Genomic DNA, 24933 nt, shown 5'->3' on the forward strand with positions numbered 1-24933 from the left:
TTTCCATCGGTTCCCGATAATGAAAGATCTGCGGGGAAATCATTGTGCTTCTGATGAAGACGTTGAGAGAACTGTGAGATGCTGGTTGCGGAAACAGAGTGCCAACTTCTTCCGTGGTGGCTTCAGAAAACTTGTTCATCGTTGGCAGAAATGTATCCAATTGTCTGGTGATTATGTGGAAAAGTGAATAGTGGTAGTTAAAGAGCACATTCTAAGGATTATTTCTGCATTTGGTTTATTAAAACATTCCCATTCAAAACCAAGTAACGAAGGTGGAGGCATTACTTTTCATTCAACCCTCATACAGCAGGAGTGATTTTTCCGTTAAAAACATAATTTGACCTCTATTGCAAATAGTGGCAACAGTTTTTTGCCCAACAGGCATGTCATTTTGAATTGATGATGTTTTATGATGCAGCATTATTCTAAAAGTGTGGCTGGAAAATAGATTAGAAATATTCAGTCTGATTCCTGAGTTTTCACAGTTTTCCTTGCTCCTTTTTTTCTGGAATGGTGTTCCATCATCATCTCTTTCTCAATGAAACACTGTTGCTCATAGCAGCAGCCAAACAATGCTTTGGAGAATTTGATTAATCCCAGATCGGCGCAACCTAGACAAACTAGTTAATTTTTAAACTATGGTTACCAAATAAATGAGAAAAGGTGACTTATGAATTGGATTTGTGTTAGCAAATCTCCAGCTGCATTGGAGGAGGGGGAAGAAGTGTATAAGCCTGAGGCTTAAATCAACTCAGCCTAGAAGCATTGCAAATATCAACGTTATCCATAATGTTACTTTTTGACATTAATAAGGTGCAGGTTGAGTATCCCTTATCCAGATTTCTGTATCTCATCAGCCATGTATATTTAGCATTGCATTAGCTTGTGACTGGTCACTGGGAGGTAAGCATAAACTTATTTTACAAATCCGGTGAGTAGGGTCCATGTTTCTCAGGAAATTATATAAAGAGATGGAAAAAATGCTTAAAAATATTCCCCAGAATAGCCAAAAACATGTTTCTTGATGGTCAGGAAATCCAAATAAGGAGAATTCCTAGATAGATGAGAATATTTTTTGTGCAGAAAGGAGCATCTGTGCAGAAACACTATCTTCTGTGCAGAAGGCATTGTTTGCTGTTTAGAAAATGCTGTCTTCTATAAATGTGCTTCTTAAGCTGTGGGTTTTGACCTCAGTGGTGTCCCCTTAACTGGGGTCATGAAAAAACTGGCAATGGTAAAAGGTTACTGAATACCAGCGGGTGACTCTTTTGAACATTTTCATGAATCTATTCTCAACAACATATAGTGTTTACAGGGGACTCCACAGAAAATGCTTCAGCTGAACTTCATAAAGGGGAAAATCCGCCTTTTTAGTAAACCTTCAAAATTTTTATCAGTAAATATTTTTTATATACCTATATGCCCGGAGTCACATAAACATTTCTTAGGTGGAAAGGGATTGTGGGTGGAAAAAGTTTTAAAAGCTCTATACAAAGCAAATTTATGAATTTGTTAGCTTTTTTCTTTTTGTCGTGTCAGAAGCAACTTGAGAAACTGCAATGTATGTACGGGTCAATAGATATATATGCATGTTTTCAAGCAAGAAACGGTAGGCTTATAAAATATAGTAAAATAAGAAAATGAGAGAAAGCAAAGAACAAGAAAATAGAGAACTAGCCGAAATACTCTCAGAAATACCATGGTAGAGAGAGGGGGGAGGTCTGAGGCCGAGGTTGGTCATTTTTAATGTAGACTTTATACGTTCTATGTGTTGTAGGTCAGTCTGTAGATAGATTAGTGATCTGTGTCTGTATGTCACTGTATTTTCTTCTTGTCTTCTTGTTTTTGTACTATTGTATTAATAAAATTTATTTTAAAAAAAAGAGTGCCCCTGGGCAAAATCAACTATACTGCGAATGCTTACTTTGCGTAATGGGTTGAGCCGCCCCTGGCACTAACCCTTAGAGTTGGACACGACTGGACTTAATCTCAGGGGAAAACCTTTACATTTACCTAACGCAGAACATCAAGGCAGATTATTTATTTATTTATTTGCTTTATTTCTATACCGCATTTTTCAGCGGTTTACACAATGCAGGTTATCACAACAATATCCTAAGTAGTTAAAACACATCATACACAACAGACAAAATCAACAATCATTATCATATCATAACGCCTCGATAACAAATCAGAATCCGTTCTCATAATCCTTGTACCATTCCTATGTTCAATTTTACCGTCTTCCTGTGTTCAGTTGCACTGTTTAGCCAAACGCTTGTTCGTAGAGCCAAGTCTTAACCTTCCTCCGAAACGCCAACAGCGAAGGGGCCTGTCTGATGTCTACAGGTAAGGCATTCCATAGCCGAGGGGCCACCACCGAGAAGGCCCTGTCCCTTGTCTCCGCCAACCATGCCTGTGACGCAGGCGGGACCGAGAACAGGGCCTCCCCGGACGATCTTAATGTCCTAGTCGGTTCATAGGTGGAGATGCGTTTGGAGAGGTAAGTGGGGCCAGAACCGTTTAGGGCTTTATAGGCTAACGCCAGCACCAGGCCTGTAGCCAGGATTTCGTTTCGGGGGGGGGGGGGGGGGACTAAAAAATTTTCAGGGGGGTTTCGGGGGGGCTGAGTTTCAGGGGGGGCTGAGTCTGAGTGAAAGAGGGTCTAGCCTAGCAAACCTTTTGTATCATTACCCCAATACCCCCATACATATGGGGTATATTGAGAATGGTGATCAAATCATGATATTAATAAACATAACAGTTTAAATAATGCACCAGTAAGGCCTTTTCGCGAACCACCATGAGAATTTCAGGGGGGGGCTGAAGCCCCCCGAGCCCCCCCCCCCCCCCCGGCTACATGCCTGGCCAGCACCTTGAATTGTGCCCGGTAGCAGATTGGCAGCCAGTGGAGCTGGCTCAACAGAGGAGTGTATGCTCCCTGAGAGCTGCTCCCGTTAACAACCTGGCTGCCGAGCGCTGGACCATCTGAAGCTTCCGGGCAGTCTTCAAGGGCAACCCCACATAGAGCGCGTTGCAGTAATCTATGCGGGATGTAACCAGAGCGTGGACTACCGTGGCCGAGTCAGACTTCCCAAGGTACGGGCACAAGTTTTAATTGTGCAAATGCTCCCCTGGATACCGCCGAGACCTGGGGTTCCAGGCTTAGCGATGAATCCAGGGTCACACCCAAGCTGCGAACCTGCGTCTTCAGGGGGAGTGTAACCCCGTCCAACACAGGCTGTAACCCTATACCCTGTTCGGCCTTTCGACTGACCAGGAGTGCCTCTGTCTTGTCTGGATTCAGTTTCAATTTGTTAGCCCTCATCCAGTCTGCTTTGAACTGGATTATCTGAGTCCATTAAATTCAGTTTAATGTGGATTTTATACAGCTGGGGCCTGAGTGAGGAACCTGAACCAGCCCTCAGCTTCAAAAGGTTGAGGACCCCTGGCTTAGAAGACTGCAGACTTCCAAACTGTCCAAAACGCGCATGCGCAAACGCTCAGCCGTATTAGAGGTGGTAGGGAGTCTCCTTCCCAGGGATGCCCCCTCCCTCCAATCCGGCCGTCACCTTGAGATGCGAGGGAAAGCCTCGCGCAGGAGATGTGAGGGATAGCCTCGCGCGCCGTTGGTTTTCCTTTTCCCCGCCCCGTGCGCGCGCCAGAGGGAGAGAGAGAGCGCGAGAGAGAGGGCTCCCCGCGACAGCCTCCTCCTCCTCCTCCCCCCGCCCCCCGCTGCCATCGCACTGCACCGCCGCCTTGCCCTCAGCGCGCGCTGCTGCTGCTGCCTCTGAGCGGAGACCCAAGCGCTTCCAAAAGCACGGTGAGCCAATCCGGGCGAGGGACAGAAGATAACATTCCACCAACCCCCGCAGCTTTGGGTGAGGAAGGCTAACTCCCCAACCCCCCCCCCCTTTTTCCCTGCACGTGGTCCGTTCCCTTCTCGACGCGGGTCTCCTTCAGCGGACGAGACCACAGAGAATTTGGAAGGGGGGGGGGGAGACAGAGAGAGAAGGTGACCATCTAACAAGGCGACTCCAAGCGCTCCCGCCTCAGGTGACTTTTGAGGGAAATAGAAGGGGGGTTGGGGTTTGAGGGGGTGAAAGCGAGCCCACCCCATTTCCAGGGAGTCCGCCCGCTCTCAGGCGTCTGCTCGAAGTGTGTGCGTGTGCCTCGCGGAGGTGGCACGCCCTTGTGGCCTATATTTGTATCCCGCTTCGTCGAGGTGAAGCGGAGGGAGTCGTCCCTTTGGCTGTGGTAACCACAGCCAAAGGGACGACTCTCTCCGCTTCACCTCGACGCTTCACACGCCTGCCTGAGGCGTGTGAAACCCTGACAAGGTGAAAGTAGATGGCTATCATTCAGTCTGGAGTCTCCTCCGCAGGGGTTTTGGGGTTATCTGCCGCACGTGTCTCAAACTCAAGGCCCTCCCTGTCCTTTTTCATCGCCCTCCTGGTTCTAGACTCCTATTCCTTCCTTCCTCGTCAAGCAGCATGACTAGAGTGGATGGGAGTTGTGATACAGGCTTCTTCCGCACTGGCTTTATATCCCAGGACCTGATCCCAGATTATCTGCTTATCCCAGATTAAATGGCAGGGGAGACTCAGGGCCCTATATCCCAGGATCTGATCTGAAATTATCTGCTTATCCTAGATTATATGGCAGGAGGGACTCAGGGCCCTATATCCCAGGATCTGATCCCACGTTTTATACGAGTCCGCACTGCCAGATAATCTGGAATAAACAGAAAACCTGGCATCAGATCCTGGGATGTGGGGCCTGTCTGGAAGGGCCATGAGTCCCCTTCCACACAGCTGAATAAAATCCCACATGTTCTGCTTTAAACTGGAATATATAGCCAGAGGCGGCCCTAGGTAATTTTCAAGGTAAGCAAACAGTATTTTGCATCCCCCCCCCCCAACCAATCACTGATATATATTTTCTGTTCGTCATGGGAGTTCTGTGTGCCATATTTGGTTCAATTCCATCATTGGTGGAGTTCAGAATGCTCTTTGATTGTAGGTGAACTATGTTGTTGTTCATTCGTTCAGTCATCTCCGACTCTTCGTGACCTCATGGACCAGCCCACACCAAAGCTCCCTGTCAGCCGTCACCACCCCCAGCTCCTTCAAGGTCAGTCCAGTCACTTCAAGGATGCCATCCATCCATCTTGCCCTTGCCCGGCCCCTCTTCCTTTTACCTTCCACTATACATCCCAGTAACTACAGCTCGCATATGTCAAGGTCTGTTTTCCCCCAAGAGTGCCTCAAGAGCGCCCCTGGGCAAAATCAACTATACTGCAAATGCTTACTTTGCGTAATGGGTTGAGCCGCCCCTGTATATAGCAGTGTGGACTCAGATAACCCAGCTCAAAGCAGATAGGTAAAGGTAAAGGTTGTCCCCTGGCATTAAGTCCAGTCATGTCTGACTCTGGGGGTTGGTGCTCATCTCCATTTCTAAGCTGAAGAGCCGGCGTTGTCCATAGACACATCCAAGGTCATGTTGCCAGGATGATTGCATGGAGCGCCATTACCTTTCGCCGGAGTGGTACCTATTGATCTACTCACATTTGCATGTTTTCGAACTGCTAGCTTGGCAGAAGTTAGGGCTGACAGCAGAAGCTCACGCCACTCCCCGGAATCAAACCTGCAACCTTTCGGTCAAGCTCAGCAGCTCAGCGCTTTAACCCACTGTGCCACCCGGGGGGGGGGGGGGAGGCTCCTCACAAAGCAGATACTCTGATTTTCTGCCTTGATATTCTGGGTTATATGGCTGTGTGGGAGGGCTCTCTCATAATCCAGTTCAAAGCAGGTAACTTGGGATCAGATCCTGGGATCTAAGCACAGTGTAGAAGGAGCCACAGTAACATCTGAAAGGCTGCCATGTTTTCTGTTTAGTCAGGATCTGGATTTTGATACAACCCTGGTGGGTTTGTCTGACTTTGAAACATCCTTTAACCATTCAATCTCAGTGCTAAAAGGAATTTGGTTGCAATTTCCTTTATCCCCTTATCATTCAAGAACATCTGGGAACCCAAATTAGGTGAAAACTAAAGTGCACTCAGCGGCATGTCAAAAACAAACAAACAAAATTGTTGAATCATGGAATCATAGAATAATAGAGTTGGAAGAGACCACATGGGTCATCTAGTCCAACCTCCTGCCATGCAGGAAAAGCATAGTCAAAGCACTCCTGACAGATGGTCATCCAGCTTCTGTTTAAAAACCTCCAAGGAAGAAGCTCCCACTACAATCTAAGGGCCCTTCCACTCTGCCCCTTTATCCCAGGATCTCATCCCAGATTATCTGTTTATTCCAGATTATCTGGCAGCGGGGACTCATATGTTCCAGTTTAAAGCAGATACTGAGGAAGTGCCCTATAACCCATTGAACTGGATTATGTGACCATGTGGATAACCCAGTTCAAAGCAGATATTGTGGACTATCTGCCATGATATTCTGGTTTATATGGCTGTGTGGAAGGGCCCTGAGGCAGAGAGTTCAACTGCTCTTATAGTCAGGAAGTTCTTCCTAATTGGTGCTCTATATTCATGCATTCTCCATCCATCGATTCAATGGCAGACTCATGTAATCCCATTCAACTCAGATAAAGGGGTTATCTGCTTTGATAATCTGGATTATATGACAGTGTTGCTTTGAACTGGATTATATGAATCTATAGTGCCATAGAATCCAGTTCAAAGCAGATGATCCCTTTATCTGCTTTGAACTGGATTACATGAGTCTACCATTGAATCCATGGGAGGAGAATGCATGAATATCCCCTTCCTCCTGTAATGTGGAGTTTTAGGCCCCTTCTACACTGCCATATAAAATCCAGATTATCTGTTTTGAACTGTATTGTGTAGCAGTGTAAATGCATAATCCAGTTCAAATCCGATAATCTGAATTATATGATTTAATAATCTGGATTATATGGCAGTGTAGAAGGGGCCTTAGATGATTGAAGGGTTCGGGTGATGTCCGTACACAGGCATTGCTGCAATATCCAATTGATTTACGATGTTTATTTATTTCTGCCTTTGAGGAGAAAGGGCAGGTTATAAATAAAGTGTTGTTGCTATTATTGTTATTATTATTATCATTATTTCAATTGCAGGGTTTTCCCTTACATTTACCATACTGGTATATGACAGTCAGTCATAGTACACTGCACAAAAATTAAGACTATAGCAAAGAATTTCCCACAACATTGCAATCTTATTTGACTATCATCCAAGTCGAATAATTTATCCATTTTTTTTTGTTTGGGAATCAAGAAGAAATGTAGAAACTAGAGGTACATTTTGATGGTGGTGCCCAGGTTGGTTGAGCACCACCAAGCACTCCGTCATTGCTGACTTAAACCTTTTCTTACTCAGTATGTTCGCAGTGAGGTAGTGATATAACATAATATTGGTGTAGCTAGGAAATGCAAATGCTGCACCAAATGAGTGTAAACACAAGCTTTGTAGGATCTGTATTTGTTTCTTACTAGAACCTTCAGGGTTATGGTTAGGGGGTCAAAGACTGTTACTAATCCACTACAAGCTATCTACATATCTCCCAGTAGTTCTTGATCTACTGTCTGCAATAGGTGAAACGATGCTGTTTCTCCAGGTAATGTCAGGTTCAGACTGGCATATCCCACCATGGAGGACACAGTGAAGACACGTAAATTTCCCTTTCCTTTGGCCATAATATTTTGGGAAACATGTTGTAAGTTGTGTGTTTGTACGAAGCAGCAGATATAGGTGTTGAACACGATGCCATCACAACACAGGATTTTTTTGTTCATGCTATGGAACAAAAAATACAAGAAGTGGACACAAAAACACTTGCATATCACATGTAATTCAGCCTTCAGATAAGGAGCCCCCGGTGGCACAGTGTGTTAAACCCTTGTGCCTGTAGGACTGAAGACCAACAGGTCGCAGGTTCGAATCTGGGGAGAGCGCGGATGAGCTCCCTCTGTCAGCTCTGGCTCCCCATGCAGGGACATGAGAGAAGCCTCCCACAAAGGATGGTAAAACATCAAAACATTCTGATGTCCCCTGGGCAACGTCCTTGCAGACGGCCAATTCTCTCACACCAGAAGTGACTTGCAATTTCCCAAGTCACTCCTGACACGAAAAAAAGCCTTCAGATGAGTAGGCTGAAGCCCATGGAGATCATGTTAGTTCCATTGAGATTTTGTCTATCAGGAAAGATTCAGCAGAGGCTTTCAGAGAAATGATCTTGCCATTCTGCACTCCTGTGGACTGTCTTCTGTTACATTTGATGGGAAAAAAAGTTTTGAATGTTTGTTTTGCCTGAGACATCCTTTGTGCTATTATGGCAGCAGTAAATGTTGTGGGCTTGTTTGCCAAGCTAGCTCCTGCCTTACTCTTTCAGAGCTTACCACATTAAAATTAAATGCATTGTTTAACCTTCATGACTTTTCTCATTGGAATGTGCAGACAAAACAAGGTTATTTGTGTAAAGAAGGGTCAGTCACACAGGTGATTAACATGGTCCTTAAACCATTTAGAGCAGTAGAATCTGAAGGGACCTTGAAGTTGAGAGAAAAAAAAACTTGATTTTGAAATTGAATTCAGTAAGTTCAGAATAACATTAAAAATTGATTCAAAACATGTGGTTAGCCCCGTTATGGGGTTAGTAATGTGTGAAAGTATGTTCTGTATTAGATGTGTTGTTATTTGATGCACCATGTATAGGCAGTTTAATGTTTTGCTTTTGGGGGGGGGGGGGGTGACCTAGTTCTTTGATTAATAATATAGTTGTGGGAAAACCTTGGGAAGAATATAAGTTCCAGTCTCCAGAAGGATATATAATGAAGAGATGTTTTGGTGGGCTTCATGATGGATGTCAGCAGAAAAAAAATGCTTTCAGACAGAGCTCTGGATTTAGAGTTTTCAGAATTAAATACTGGTGGTCAGTAAAGCAGAAGATGAAAAGAACAACACCTATTCCCAGATCAGTTTTGTTTTACATTGTTGGCATCCACTGTTTAGGTTCAACAGAAAAGAAAGAAAGGAAATAACGAGGAGTGGGGAAGAAGAAAAGGTTAATATTTAATCATTTCTTCAAGTGGAAGCTGATGGGGAAAAGGTCACCTTCAGTGGTATTTTGTAACTAAGGGGCCATAGGGGTAAAAGCACAGAGATGAGAAATACAATAGAGTCTCTCTTATCCAACCTTTTCTCATTCAATGTTCTGTATTATCCAATGCAGTCTTCTCCTGCCCGGATCCACAGCTGTTTCAATACATCACAATATTTTGGTGCGATACAGTAATTACTACATACGATTATAGTGTATTGAGCTGCTTTTTCTTTTAATTTGTTGTAAAATACGATACTTTGATGCTTAATTTGTAAAATCAAAATGTAATTTGACATTTAATAGACTTTTCCTTAATCCTTATTATCCAACATTTTTGCTTATCCCATGTTCTGCAGCCTGTTTATGTTGGATAAGCGAGACTCTACTATAACAGAAGAAAGTTAAGATTTTGTAAGATTTTCATTTAAGAAAAGGGAAAGAGGTTCTTCATGGCAGGATTTATTCAGAGGAGGTTATATTGCCTTCTTCTAAGGCTGAGAAAGTGTGGCTTGCTCACAGTAACCCAGGAGGTTTCCATGGCTGTTGCTGAGCAAGGATTTGAAACTTGGTCTTCTGGTGTCCTGCTGAATTTGACAGTCAGATCACTATAACATGCTGTCTCTTACTATTTTGCATCTATATTTGATACAAAATGATAGGGAAATTCAGTGAAGGGAAATACACAGAAGTATCACATGAGAGGATTTAAGTGAATATCCTCATTTTTTTAAAAAATTAAGGATTGATTGTGTTGTTGTTCTGCCTGCTGGTTGTGGCCCCACACTTCTGCTCTTGTCTCTGCTGGCTGTTCTTTGGCAGCTAGACAAGGTGATAGCCTTAGGATTTTTGGGTGATGAGGGTGTGTGTGTTCAAATCCTTGCTAAGCCACCAAAGCCCACAAAATGATGTTGTGCAAGTCATCCCTTCTCAGACCTGGAGAAACAACTTCCTCTTCACAAATATTCTTGGAAAAAAAACACATACTAGAAAAATGACTTGAAAGCAACAATGACAAGTCCCATTTATTTCAATAAGACAAAGATGCACCTGCATTTAGAGCAGTTTGATTTGCAGTTACAAACACTGAATGTGATTGTCATCAGTAGAACATCTCAACATATTGACATTTCAGTTTGAAAGCCATGCTAGTAGACAGAATAATGTGTTCTATTGCAACAAAGTAATTTTTCTTCCATGCAATTTCTTTTTGAGGCACACAAACTGTGACATAATAATAATAATAATAATAATAATAATAATAATAATAATAAATTTACTTATTACCTGCCTCTCCTGATGTGGGGGTGCAACAAAGTCAAAACATATAAACATAAAATATATACAATAAAATATATAGATAAAAACACATCAATATAAAAACCATACACCAACCACAGGTACATATTTAACATATAGAAGCAATATAATGTAAATAATAACCCATGACTTAAAATTGACTGGATAAGCTTGCCAGAAAGAGATGGATCTTCAATTGGGTCTTAAATTTTGACAGCTCATTTAGCTGTCGGACCTCTTCCAGCAGGTCGTTCTGTAGTCTTTGGGCAACCAATGAAAAGGTCCTCTGAGTGACAGTCAGGCCTGTAGCGAGGGGGTGGTTTTAGGGGTTCAAACCCCCCCCCCCGATATGTTTCAGATTTTTTTTAAAAAAACCTGGTTTACTCATTAATTTTAACTGGTTAACCAAATCCCCATGCTAAGTCTATGAGATGCAAAAAATTAAGAGTCCCTACAGAACTGTAAGCACTATCTCAAGCAAATATTGACAATTTATTCACACTGTCATTACTTGCAGCAATAGCCGATGTAGCGAAGCAACCAAGTTGCGGGTGTGTGTGTTGAATGCTCTCATTAAGAAGGCCAGACTTGATGGACAGGGCAGACAGGGGCAGAGCTGCAGGCTATTGAAGGCTGCTCTGCCCCTTGCTATATTCTTTGCTTCAGCATGAGCTAGGAGGTAGGTTTCAACCCCCCCCCCCCCCCGAAATTTTCAACCCTCCCCGAAATTTTCAACCCCCCCCCCCCAAATTGTCAACCCTCCCCGAAATTTTTTTCTGGCTACGGCACTGGTGACAGTTGCCAGTCAAGTTCTGGTTGGCTGGAGCAAGCATCCCCCAGAAGACCTCAGTGTCCCAAGGAGCAGATTATATGGGAGAAGATGATCCTGTAGGTAACCTGGACCCAAACCATGTAGGGCTTTAAAAGTCAAAAACAGCAATTTGTATTTTACGTGGAAACTAATTAGCAACCAGTGGAGCACCTTCAGTCTGGGTGTAATATGTTGTTCCCAAAATGTTCCTGTAACTAGTCTGGCTGCCATGTTTTGAACTAATTGGAGTTTCCGAACTTGTTACAGAGGTAACCCAAAGTACAGCACATTGCAGACGTCCAGCCTTGAAGTTATCAGCACATGTACTACCATAATTAGGTCCTCCAAATCTAGAAGGAGCGCAGCTGGAATATCAGCTGAAGCTGGTAGCAAGCACTCCTGACCGTCGCATCTACTTGGGCTGACATTTGGAGAGAAAGATCCAGGAGCACTTCCAAGCTGTAAACAGTGTTTCGGGGGAGTGCAACCTCATCCTGAACTCTAGCTTAGGATCCTTGATGGCAGGCACCTCTGTCTTGTCTGGATTCAGTTTCAGTTTGTTCTTCCCATCCAGCCCATATAGTTCCTATGTAGCTATCAGAGAAATAAGGAATATAGTCTTGGGTCCAAGATATGGTGACGCCACCTGAGTGTGCATGTGGATTATAAAAATAATAGCATTTATATAATACTTGGGTACATCCAAGTGTTAAAAGTATTTCATAGATACTATCCTAAAACCTATCACTAGTCTTGACTTAAGGACACTAATTAAATTAATTAAATTCACCTATGTGTTGACTCACCCATTTGAGAATTGATTGAGTGTCTTTAACTCCAGGTTGGATTAAGCAACAGGAATCCAACCAAGTTCATTTTATTTTATGTAATAAAATCAGTTGTTCACGTTGACCAGGCCTATGCATGTTTGTTTAGAGGTAGATTCAGTGAGGCTTATTCATAGTTAAGTGAGCATAATTTTGCAGCCTTAGAAACAGAGGATTCAGTGCACTGAGTATTGAGGTATCCCAATGTGCTGGTAAAAGTGATTGATCTATGTGCCATTGTCGTAGTTTCTAGCAGTTCCAAGCAGAATAAAGGTGTGATTTGCATTCCAAATGATTAAGATTTTATTTATTTATTTACTTAATTTCTACCCTGCCTTTCTCGACCCTGGAGGGGACTCAAGGCGGCTTACAAATCCTGCAAAAATTAAATGCCACACAGATAAACAATAAAACACATATCATAAAAATATAAACAATCTAAGCATGTAAGGACTTAAAACACACAAGAATCTATCAAACAGATTAAAACCACTTATAAAATGCTGAGTCATGATCTCATGTCCAAATCATTTTCCAAAATCTAAAATCCATTATTCAAGCTATTGATGTCTCATTCCATAGTTCCCTATTCACCAAATGCCTGTGAAAAAAACAAGATCTGAATGTATTTGTGTGGATAGCAGTAAATCTTAGGTCCTGAGATATTTATAAATCTTGCAGATATCTGCATATCCAAATAGGCTACACAATGTCAGAAAATGCTGCCCAATTTAAGGTATTTTTAAAGAAAATCTTACATTCCTGCCTGGAACCTTAAATTCACAATTATTAGCCTGCTCTCTCCCCTTCCATTTTACATTTTAAATTGCAGATGTTGTTTCAGTTTTAGAAGTCCCACCCTGTATTTCCCAGCAGTTAGAAATTCTGGGAAACGTGATGTAGCAAAAATTGGGCACCCACTATACAATGGCCATGTTATATTTCTAGGAATTTGCTAGGTCCTCTAGCAAAACCTTATGATATCTTTCTATGGAAGCATAACATAGAATTACCCAGAGGACTTAGTTAATCTCTAGAGGGGATGTATTTTGTCAGATGCGAGAAGGTGAAATCATGGGTTCCAGTTCTGTAGGTATGAGCTTATACTGTAATTGTTTTTTCCCTAGAAGATAGAATGCATTTTATTTCATTTAACTGTTGCGAAAAGAACAGAGGGAAAAAACCACCAGGAAGGCACCAAATGCAGAAAGATAAATGGAAAGCTCATTGTATTTAAATATAGATCGTCCTTCAAGAGTATTTTTACACACATTCAGTTTGAGCGCTTTCTCTCCAACTCTGATGCAAAAAGCCATTTTTGAAATGTGTTGTGCCGATTCAATATGCATACTGTTTTATTCCAGAGGCTTTTCCTCTTCCATTTCTTAATTAAATCAGTGACATTATTGCTGACATAGACTTTGCAAAGAAGTTACTCCCTTTCTTTGGAGGCAATTATAATTTAGTGAAAAACCTACATATGTCTAGAATGTTCTTTCAATTTAAAACTGCCTCTATTCTGTTTTTTAAAGGCATCACTTCCTGTTTGATCTTGGAGGCTAAACAGTGTCAGCCCTGGTTAGTACTTGAATGAGAAATGACCAAATACCAAGTGCTAGGCATTCTGTTTCAGAGGAAGGAACTGCCAAACCAGCTTCTATTATTCCTTGCCTAAGAAAAATGTTTGAAATTCATTGGGTGACTTGAAGGCATATGCACGTATATGACAGTACTCACAAATGAAGTATTCTCTTGCATTTATGTGGCTTTTTTTGCTGCAAAAATCATTATCCTCGTTTAACTGCCTTTTCTAACAGAAGAGTATTAAGTGGGAAAAAAGAGATGATTAGGATGTGCATGAAACCCAAAGTCAACTGCTATTGAGTTGTCCAAATAATCCAACTCAGTGAATGCCCTAGGACAGGCTGATAGGTTTTACTCAGCATGTAGCTTGCAGCAGGAGGGGATATTTAGAAGTCAGAGGGCCAGATTAAATAACAACACAGTTGAAAGAAGGCAGACATTGGATTGATTTGATGTTAAACTATGTCTGTGTGTGAAACTAAAATGCTTCTAAAGATTTAGTTAGTTATATTAGGTTTAGAAATTATTCTGCAAAAAAACATAATAGAAGTATGAGGAAAAAGTCCAGAGCATCTTGATAAAAGGAACTTGCAGACGAATTAAACACAAAAAGACTGTAGAATTGTATGAGGATAAAACTGCATAGCATATGATTCCAGTGTTGATGTATATCAGAAATAAGTGAAATAACGGAAGTGTTGATGTTTTAGCAAATCTAACAAGGTGTTCTAGCGTCTTGTCTGACCACCTAGGCCATTCAGGAATATCACCCATATTTTGTTTTCAAGGACTGCTCCAAACACACTTAAGCATTGTGAAGAAAAGAGCTAGCTGAAGCTGCCACAGATTCCAATTGTAAATAAGAACTGGTTTGTTTAAAGTCATCTTGTACTTGTTCAATCTGTTTTTGGAATTTTGCTTTGTAGGTGGAAGGATGTGTGGGTGTAGGTTGAGCTTTGAAAGAGAGAATTGTGGTTATAAGTATCTCTCGCTGCTCTTTCTAAAGTGCCAATCCAAAGTAATTTGCATTTACATTTTCAGGCAAGTCAGATATCTAGGACCAGTGCGGAATTCTAAATGCAACCTGACAACTAAATTGGATAACATGTCACAGAATGATCTGAGACCTTTCCCAATAGAATAACTAGGTCAAATTCCTTCTCTCCCTCTCCTGTTAACCCAATAACGTGGTATAATTATATCTGCGATTAAGGAAAGAGGTTATACTTTTCCTGCTAACTTTAAGATGCTATATTAATTTCCCCAATGAACAAATATTTATTAATTTATTTATTTAAAGTATTTATGCCTGCATCTATAACTTCACAAGTTAAAAGTATGGTATTTGTGTTTTTATCATCATCATCATCATCATCAAATAGCCTTGTAAAACTACCATATTGTGTGCCTTCAAATTATTTCTGACTTATTGCAACATAAGTCAAATTGTATTAATTCTAAGGAGTAGCCTAGTTTTATCCTCATACAATTCAACAGTCTTTTTGTGTTTAATTCGTATGCCAGAACTGTAAGGATTTACCATTCAATGTAAAGTCAGATATTTATTATTTCCCCCTTTTCACAGAATGTCAAAATTAAGACCAACTCAGAATAAACTGGTTCTCTAACTTCCACGACACTGATTAAACTTTGCCCTCTGTATTTGAAACAGGCTATCTTGCAAAATGTGTGCTGTGAAAGGTTTTGGCTTGTCATTGTTCCACCTTACCCGTGCCTGTCCCACCATCATCTTATTACATGCTAAGTGCAGCTTCTTAGATCACAGCACAATGTGTTTCTTGAATTTTTCTCACCCTGGCACCATCCAGGTAGCAGATGATATCTTCAGTACAGTTTTTGATCTGCTGCTGTGCTCGGGAATTGTTTGCCCTGCGGACAGTATTAATATGAACTGGTGTGGCTGCTGAGTATGCTTAGCCTATGAATAGGACTTTTGTACCTATTCACATTGCTAAGTGATCTGCAGAGAGATTGGGCTTACACACTGCCATGTGTTCATGCTGTTATGAAATTACTTTGTATTGCGGGAAGGGCTGCAGACCATGTGATCAGATCTGGCACTATTCAGGACTGAGACTCCATTTAAGAAACAGTGCAATTTAGAAGTCAGTAGAAACAGTATGCTTTTAGAAGACTATAGAAACAGAACGCTTTAGAACACTGACGCCATGAGACTCTGTTAGACTCTCAGACCAGAGAGATGCTTTAGACCAGTGGTTCCCAACCTTTTTTTGGCCAGGGGCCACTTAGACCAGGGACCACTCCAACATTAGTACCTTACTTACTTAAGCGATCCCTTGTTGGACGAGTAAGATGGTCTTCCATCATGGGTTTCCCTGTGGGTCCGTATGTGGCTGTGGAGCCCTATTCTTGCTCTACATCTTCTTCCGCAGTGAGGGCATTGGTTTCCAGGTGGAAGGCGGTCCCGGTTGGGGTTGGCTTGACGCGCCTTCCTCCTGGCACGTTTCTCTCTTTCACCCTCCACTCGTGCCTCCTCGAATTCTGCAGCACTGCTGGTCACAGCTGACCTCCAGCTGGAGTGCTCAAGGGCCAGGGCTTCCCAGTTCTCAGTGTCTATGCCAGAGTTTTTAAGGTTGGCTTTGAGCCCATCTTTAAATCTCTTTTCCTGTCCACCAACGTTCCATTTTCCGTTCTTAAGTTCAGAGTAGAGCAACTGCTTTGGGAGACGGTGGTCAGGCATCCGGACAACGTAGCCGGTCCAGCGGAGTTGATGTTGGAGGACCATCGCTTCAATGCTGGTGGTCTTTGCTTCTTCCAGCACACTGACGTTTGTCCGCTTGTCTTCCCAGGAGATTTGCAGGATTTTCTGGAGGCAGCGCTGATGGAATCGTTCCAGGAGCTGCACGTGACATCTGTAGACAGTCCACGTCTCACAGGCATATAGCAGGGTTGGGAGGACAATAGCTTTATAGACAAGCACCTTGGTATCCCTACGGATGTCCCGGTCCTCAAACACTAGTACCAAAACGGTTACGAATCAGTTTTTGGTCACCTTTAGATTCAGTTTGGTGTGCTGATTCAGAAGATTGCATTGGATAGACCACATCAGCTCTCGTTTCTGATGTAGAACATATGCCATCGTCAGCGACAGGGAAGGAGTGGCAGGCAGTGCGAAAGGAGCAGAAATTAAACAAATAAAGAGTTCACGGAGCAGATAGCGTATTGCGCAATCACGTCCGCCATTAACAAATCAATTCAAAATTTACGAAATTTCGTAAATAACGATTTTTTTTAAACAAAACGAGTTTAGAAACAAATTTTTCCGTTGTTACCCAGCCCTAGTGTACACTGTAATCCGCCCTGAGTCCCCTGCAGGGTGAGAAGGGCGGAATATAAAAGCTGTAAATAAATAAATAATAAATAAATATTTGAATGTCAGCTGATAATACTATGCACGCTCAGTTCTTCCTGAGCGTGCATTGCTGTTTGTTAAAATTAGTTTAATTGTGTTAGTTTGTCATCTATAGGGCTGTAGCAAGCTTGCCACCAGCGAAAGGCTGTGTGAGAGAAAGGACTATTTACCCTGTTAGAAGCTGATTGCTCTTATTTCACAAGGCTCTCATTGGCACCTGAGCCCAGGCAACATGGGAAAAAAATGGAGGGAGAGCATTAGAAGACCTTTTAACCATCTGCCTCTTTATGAAACTGTGCTGTTATTCAGTTAATGGTTGCATGTTTAGCAACACCTTACCATTTCAATTTAAAGGCTCTGGTTTAGAAATGTAGGTTATGAGCACTTAGGATCCTAGTATGTCCCTGTATTAGGCCAGGCATGGGAATCATGTGACTCTCCAACTGTAGTTCCCAGTAGCCCTAATCAGCATAGCCAATGGTGAGAAATATTGGGATCTGCAGTCTAATCACTTTGAGAGTTCTTCTTGATTTCTCTCTCATTTTTAGCAAATGCAGCACTGCAAATTTGTGCATAACAAGGAGACTTGGTCTTGATACATGAGCTTTCTTCTATTTTGACAGTCACTTATGCTGAAACTGGAGCAGAGAAGGGTTTCATTTATGGTTCATGTGATTCTTGGCAGGAGGAAAATGGATCTCCATTGGCTCAGCAATAAGTGTTAGTGAATCAATCTCCCAAGTAAATTATTGCATGAGAAAGTATAGTCATGTATAACCTCCAAGCCCTTTTGTGTAGCCTCCCTGTGCCCTCAGTATTCCTCAGATAGTATTAAAATTATATCATGGTTTGCCATTGAAATTATACTGTCATGTGCCAAAAAAAGAAAGAAGCTGTGCTCAGAGGGAAATGAAATTTTAGTTTCTTGCATATTTGTTTTTGAACTATATTTAATATATCAATGTCAATTTAAATAGTTATTATACATTTATATATAAAATTAATAATCATTCTTGTAGCATGAATATGAAAAATTCTTTTGTTCATCATAAATTCAAGTATTGTGTTTGATACAGTTTGAGCATCCCTTATCTGGAATTCCAAATTCCAAAAATGCTCATATATCCAACATGGTCCACATGGGTTACTGATACCATGTTGCCTATCCTTTCTGATGGTTTGACGTACATACTTTTGGCTTCATATACAGAATTATTTAAAATATTGTATAAAATTTCCTGAAGTCTATGCATATGAAGTACTTATGAAAGATCCTATCTCCAAGCTATCTCACTATATGCAAATACAGGTATTTCAATATCCAAAATAATCCACAATCCAAAACACTTCTGGTCCCACACAGGCATGTAGCCGGGGGGGGGGGGGGTTGAGGGGCTTCAGCCCCCCCCCCCGAAATTCTCATGGTGGTTCGCGAGAAGGCCTTACTGGTGCATTATTTAAACTTATGTTTATTCATATCATGATCTGATCACCATACTCAATATATCCCATATGCATGGGGGTATTGGGGTAATGATACAAAAGGTTTGCTAGGGTAGACCCTCTTTCACTCAGACTCAGCTCCCCCCCCCCCGAAACTCAGCCCCCCTAACCCCCCCCCTGAAACTCAGCCCCCCCCCCCCCCCCGCATCGAAATCCTGGCTACGGGCCTGGTCCCACGTATTTTGGGTAAAGTGTGCTTAAACTATACAGAAATTAATTTTCCAAATATTTATTTAAATTTTATGTGGCTGTCCATAGCCCCAGTGGTTCCATGGGTTAAACTGCTTAGCTGCTGAACTTGCTGACCATCAGTGATTTGAATCCAGGGAGCAGAGTGAGCTCCTGCTGTTTGCCCCAGCACCTGCAAATGTGAGTAGATGTGAGTAGATAAATAGGTATCACTTTGGCGGGAAGGTAACGGCACTCCATGCAGGCATCTACGGACAACACTGACTCTTCGGTTTAGAAATGGAGATAAGCACCACCTCCCAGAATCGGACACAACTAGACTTAATGTCAGAGGAAAACTTTACCTTTACTATGGCTACCTAAAGTTTAAGGTCTGCTAGAAGGGCCCTCAGCATCACAGCTATCAGGGCAATGTTGGCGAGGGCCTTGACTTGTGGGACAAATCAGTAACAGGTTGCCTCTTCTTGCTGGTTCAATGGGCCCCAGGTAAAGGTTAAGGTAGTTCCCTGACATTAAGTCCAATCATGTCTGACTCTGGGGTGTGGTGCTCATCTCCATTTCTAAGCCAAAGAGCCAGCGTTGTCCGTAGACACCTCCAAGGTCATGTGGCCGGCATGACTGCATGGAGCACCGTTACCTTCCCGCCGGAGCGGTATCTATTGATCTACTCACATTTGCATGTTTTCGAACTGCTAGGTTGGCAGAAGCTAGGGCTGACAGCGGAAGCTCATGCCGCTCCCCGGAATCGAACCTGCGACCTTTCGATCAACAAGCTCAGCAGCTCAGTGCTTTAACTCACTTCGCCACCGGGGCCCCCAACATTGCCATAATTCAAGCAACCATTGGAAAATATGGTTATTTGGTAGAGCTTTGTAAATCTAAATGGCTTGACACAAATCCTTGCATGCATATAATTTTAAATTGTTTAATAACTTTGAGCTTTTTTAAAAAATACATTATTTAAACTGTTTTAAATTTATTGCAGATCACCATGAGATCTCTGACTAAAGACCAGGATGTACCTATTTTAGTAACTAATAAAATGAATAAAATTAAATAATCTCACATGAGTGGAGGGGAAGAAGTGGGGTGATTTATCTGGTAATAATAAGTTAAATTTAAATACATAAAATAAAAATGAATAGTCGCTTGTTTTGTTGATTTTAGAGACCTGGTTCATTAAAAAAACCCACTGCACTCTAACTTTTTTTCTTTAAGATGCAATATTCAGTCCCTCACTAAATCTAAAAAGAGGCCTCAACAACACAGTCATTACCAACTCCTCTCAAAATCAAAGCTTGTGGCCTTGATACCAGATTGGATGTATTCTTCTTTTAGTCTGGGACAGAACACCTTAGTTCTCCTTCTGTAGGACGGAGAGAGAGAGAGAGAGAGAGAGAGAGCGCCTCAAAGTAGCTGTCCATCACTCCAAGGATCCTGTGACATCTTCAGCTTGTTCAAATGGAAATGTCTCCTTAATATTGGGCGTGTAAGAGACAAGGATGTATCTACTGGAATTATATTATAACTTCCAAGTCATAGCAGAGCCACATGATTTTATATGCATTACATTTAATAAATTGTTCACAGCAGGCTATTGCGTGGTCTGCATTCTCCTTCCATGGCCCAAGATGTAGGAGATCTCTAACCATTTAAAACAGTTCTGCTGAACAGCTCTTTCAGTGGCGACAAAGAAGGGTTGTTTTGTTTTGTTTTTGTTTTTGCCTGTACTACCATAGGTATGCCTTCAAATAAGCTGAATTTCACCTTTGGTCAGATTCTCTCAGAGTTTTCTACCAGTGTCTCTTGCCTCCATCTCAGTTAGCTCTCTATGAAACCCATGGGCTAGCTTACTGTATATACTCGAGTATAAGCCTAGTTTTTCAGCCCATTTTTTAGGCTGAAAAAGTCCCTCTCGGATTATACTTGAGTCAAGATGATTTGTAATTGAATCCTGTTGTTGTTGTTGTTGTTGTTACATTTATCATTTTACTATTATTATTATTACATTTATTATTTTACTTCATTGTTATTATTACATTTATTAGTTTTATTTAGTTTTATTACATTTATTTTACTCTATTATTATTGGAAGGAGACATAAGCACATTTCAATTGAAGAAGGTTAGAATAATGGTTTAATCAGTTGGACAGTCTTCTCTTAAATTACAGTTTTATGTAAATATTCCAAAACATTTAGCCTTCTGATGCCTCAATTAATGTAATTGTATTGATATCTATTTATATTTTGAAACTGAAGCTGCTGCATTTCCCACCCCTTGGCTTATACTCAAGTCAATCCATTTTCCCCTTTTTTTTCTGGTAAAATTAGGTGCCGTGGCTTATATTCGGGTCGGCTTATACTTGAGTATATATGATAGTTCTATTTTGTGAGATAATGACGCCGAATAATGTGTTTGTAAATACTCTGAAAACTTTTTAAAATCTGCGTGCTAATGCAAAATTATGGGGTTGTTAACATCAACAGTGTAAGATAGTAAGTTATCTTCCTCTAGGGCAAAAATCCATTTTCAAATCAGTGCTGAAATTATTTATTTATTTATTTATTTACTTTGCTTATATACCGCTGTATCTCAAGCCCGAAGGCGACTCACGGCGGTTCACAAACAGTAAAAACAGTAGAAACAGCAGTGGTTCCATACAACATATAACAATTGACTTAACACATTATCCATACATTACCAATAAGCAATTACAATGCACAATTATTACAAAAAACAACCGTACTCAATCTTCTCATCATCCAAGCGTAGTCCAGGTTTGTCGTCCATTGTTCCATTCCTATGTTCCATTACCAGATTGCACTAAATTACTCAAACGCCTGCACAAACATCCAGGTCTTCACCTTTTTGCGGAATACCATTAGAGATGGTGCTAGTCTAATGTCCGTAGGAAGGGCGTTCCACAGCTGAGGAGCCACCACCGAGAAGGCCCTATCTCTCGTCCCCGCCAGCCGAGCTTGAGAAGCAGGCGGGATCGAGAGCAGGGTCTCCCCTGAAGATCTCAAAGTCCTGGTGGGTTCATAGGCAGAGATGCGGTCAGATAGGTAGCTTGGGCCGGAACCGTTTAGGGCTAGTTATGAAATACTAGTTATGCACAAATTATATATACAGGTTGAATAAATATTATCCAAAATTTTTGGCACCAGAAATATTTGGGATTTCAGATTTTTTCCAGATTTTTGGGATACTTCCATAGTCATACTGAGATGTCTTGGGTATGGGATCCAAGTCTAGACACTACATTAATTGTGTCATATCCATCTTATAAACATAGTCTGAAGATCTTTTATATACAATATTTGTATTAATTTTGTGCATGAAACAAAGTTTCTGTACACTGAATCATCTCAACCACACATGTGAGCAATTTTGGATACTGGTGGATTCTGGATTTTCCGATATGGGATGCTTGACCTTTAACTCCCATCAGTATGCATGGCACATTAGAATACAAAGTGGGAGGTATTTGCCCTAGGAAACGTACAGCTCAGAAATCTGTGCTGCAGAAATAGAGGAAAGAAGTTGGCATAAAGAGAGAAATTGTATGTATGTGTTTGAACTGCATGTGTTTATGCTTCATTACATGATGAGTTATATTCTGGCATGGGAACTAGGGAACTATGCCAAAGACTTAAAAAGATATCATTGGCAAACTAATTTTGTTTAATGTAACTTGTTAAATCTGCAGAGCGGCTGCTGTTGCGTTACTTCATGCAACTTCTGTAGACTGCTTGAATTCCCCAGTTGTGACACGAGCATAGAGAAATACTGCATTTTGAACACAAATCTTCTCTGAACCCTTCAGCAGGTAAGCTGATTCTCAATGTTCTGGTGTTGTTTAGTTGCTCTTTGCAGAGAGCTTTGTGTTTGTACAGCTCAATCAGTAGTATAGGCAGATGGCTGGGAGAGTGGAATTCTAGGGGTTTTGAGTTATTGAAGAATATTCTCCATGGATCACAGTTGCCCACCTGCTCCCATACTACACATGGCAATTTGAGCAGTTGGCAAGCAGCCATTCTCTTCCTGTACTGATAGCAGCTCTCTTCAATCAAATGGGATATTTGAATGACCTAAACATCTGTTTCCTTCAGAACAGGAAAAGGGAGTACAGTTCAGAGGAACTCAGTTCTTCCTTCCCACACCTAAGGCAGAAGCAGCAAAATATATGGCGTCCTAAACAGGAAAATAGTGTGCTTCAAACCTGTATTTGAAGTGAAGACCAAGGTGCAACATGACTTTCATAAGTGCATCAACAGTGTGGCTTCTGCACCTGAGTAAATCAACCAAACCTGCATAACTTGTAATCTGCCTTCTGTCGCATTTCCACAGCCTTCTACTGGCAAGCAAGAAAATATTCTTAAGCTTGCAACTTCAGATAATATATGCATTATGGTTTTGGTTTTTTGCCATTCTTTTTTTATTAAAGAGGACTGGACATGACAAACATAAAAGTAAACAACAACAGTAGCTGAGAGTTGTGTAGCTTCTTCTATATGTGTTAATCCATACATACATATATGTGTATGGTTCACCGATAATATACATTACTATACCTATATATATCGCAACAGAGTCTATTCTACAGAGAGACAAGAAAAGAAAAAAATAACAACCGTCGACATCAGTAAAATAAAATACATATAAAATACATATATTATATAGATTCCCCCTTTTACTTCCAGGTCCCTCAGGTGAAGATGTATATTCCTTCATTCACACCATCTCTTGGGATCAAAAGTTATCTTGTAAACTACTGTATCAGGCCCTTGGGATTCTTCTTTTATTCCTATTTTAATAATATTTGTAGTTATTCTTTTTTAAAAAATTAACGAATTTGTTCCAATCCGTATTTTTGGATGGAGATCTATTTTGTGTTACTTTCTGAGTTAATATATCCATGTCCATAATATCCATAGCCTTTTCGATCCAAGATTGCTATGGTTTTTTATTGAGATGGCCACTCGTTTATTCATAGGGTCACACAAAAGGGCAATCTTGTCAGGTCTCCAATCTTAAGATTTGAGAAAAGGTGTCTGTGTGGTCTAGGAGGATTAGATAATAATAATAATAATAATAATAATAATAATAATAATAAGAACAACAACAACAACAACAACTTTTTTGTACCCCGCCACCATCTCCCCCAACGGGGACTTGGGGCGGCTTACATGAGGCCAAGCCCAAACAAAAAAATTACAATAAAATACAAATTACAATAAAATAAACAACATAGCATTAAAGTACAAAACATATAAGCATAATAAACAATATACACAAAACATAAAAAGCAATAAACCAAACATAATGACTGTGAGCGGGCCGCATTTACATAAAATGATTTAAAAACCCAGGGTGAGATAAAGGAGCAGAATTATTTGTAAGGGAGAACTCGTAGAGAGACAGGGAAATAGACAGACCTTCGTACAACGGGGGGGGGGGGGGTGTATTCCTAGGACAAGAACGTTGAGGGGAGCAATAGCATAAGATTATGTGACTACTCTCCAAAAGCGCAACGGCAGAGCCAGGTCTTGAGATTCTTTTTAAAGGTTTCTCAGTTAGGGGCTTTCCTAATCTCTCTGGGCAATGAGTTCCAGAGAAAGGCCTTGCAGCATGTGATTGTGCTACATAAAGTCACATAATGGTGGATCTAATAAAAAGATTCAAACAACAATATCAACTGAAGAGGCCAGATTCATATGCAGATGAAATGTAAGGACAGCATGCTGCTGGAACATGGCCATACAGCCCGAAAATCTCACAGCTACCCTATTTTTTTATTGTGCTTCCCTACTTTCTAGTTAAACATGTGGTCCTGGAAGCTGAAATAAGAAAGGGCTGCTAATTTAATCCCAAAAAATGGAAAAGTGTGGAAAAAATAGAACAAACCTTTATTGTTCCATGAGATTTCTATATATTGCATTTATATTGACAAGTACAAACATTTTGTAAACCAGAAGGTATGAAAGAACTGTTTTCCAAATTGTTCGTATTTTTAAATACATTTTGGTTTCATTCCAGTATACCAAAACAGTTGCTTTTTCAATGCCTAACATAAAAAGATCAAATTGTCACAACACCATTCTGGTTTAGTTCATCTCTCCTTGGTATTCCTTCTTGTGGAACATAACAAGAATTATTGTTGGAAAAGGTGTACAGTGTGAGATATGAAGGAAAGGAGACCTAAGATAAACTTAAATTTCTT

General features: G+C 41.1%; 1 protein-coding gene across 5 annotated transcripts in view; it reads left to right on the forward strand.

The window, feature by feature from the left end:
- Positions 1-3508: 3508 nt before the first annotated feature.
- The window catches only part of LOC132776469 (proline-rich protein 5-like), a 157537-nt gene continuing 136112 nt past the window's right edge, over positions 3509-24933 (forward strand). For 3 of the 5 annotated variants that reach the window (XM_060778157.2, XM_060778152.2, XM_060778155.2), the window contains exons 1-2: positions 3509-3881; positions 22420-22539. The gene's annotated coding sequence lies outside the window, so the exon portion shown is untranslated. Of the gene's footprint in view, positions 3882-3916; positions 4057-22419; positions 22540-24933 lie in introns of those variants that run through there. The other 2 variants (XM_060778154.2, XM_060778153.2) reach the window with 2 other exon arrangements.

Source organism: Anolis sagrei, chromosome 5, assembly GCF_037176765.1.
Source record: "Anolis sagrei isolate rAnoSag1 chromosome 5, rAnoSag1.mat, whole genome shotgun sequence".
NCBI classification, from domain to species: domain Eukaryota; kingdom Metazoa; phylum Chordata; class Lepidosauria; order Squamata; family Dactyloidae; genus Anolis; species Anolis sagrei.